The sequence below is a fragment of the Papaver somniferum genome, chromosome 6 (assembly GCF_003573695.1).
Source record: "Papaver somniferum cultivar HN1 chromosome 6, ASM357369v1, whole genome shotgun sequence".
Lineage (NCBI taxonomy): Eukaryota > Viridiplantae > Streptophyta > Magnoliopsida > Ranunculales > Papaveraceae > Papaver > Papaver somniferum.
This window is the reverse complement of record NC_039363.1, coordinates 31,561,347-31,561,901: the sequence shown is the minus strand read 5'-3', so window position 1 is coordinate 31,561,901 and position 555 is coordinate 31,561,347.

The following is a 555-nucleotide window of genomic DNA, read 5'->3' as shown; positions in this document are numbered from 1 at the left end:
TTTTGGCGTTGGGCCAAAGGTTACCATGCGTTGGTTGGTGACCTTGGACGGTTAAGATTTGCATCTAAGATGGAAGGGTGGTCGTTGATTGTCGCACGCCTTCGTTTTGGCAGCCGTGAGGGAAAGGACGGCATGGTATGGTTTAGGCGCGGCAAGGTGGCTGGCACGACATGCCATTGGCACATGTGTCATGGTCGGCATGCCTTTGCGCGGTTTAGGCGTGGCCAAAACTAGGGTTTTGGCGTTGGGACAAAGGTTACCATGCATTGGTTGGTGACCTTGGACGGTTAAGATTTGCATCTAAGATGGAAGGGTGGTCGTTGATTGTCGCACGCCTTCGTTTTGGCAGCTGTGAGGGGAAGGCCGGCATGGTATGGTTTAGGCGCGGCAAGGTGGCTGACACGACATGCCATTGGCACATGTGGCATGGTCGGCATGCCTTGGCGCGGTTTAGGCGTGGCCAAAACTAGGGTTTTGGCGTTGGGAAAAAAGGTTACCATGCGTTGGCTGGCTACCTTGGACGGCTAAGATATGCATATAAGATGGAAGGGTGGT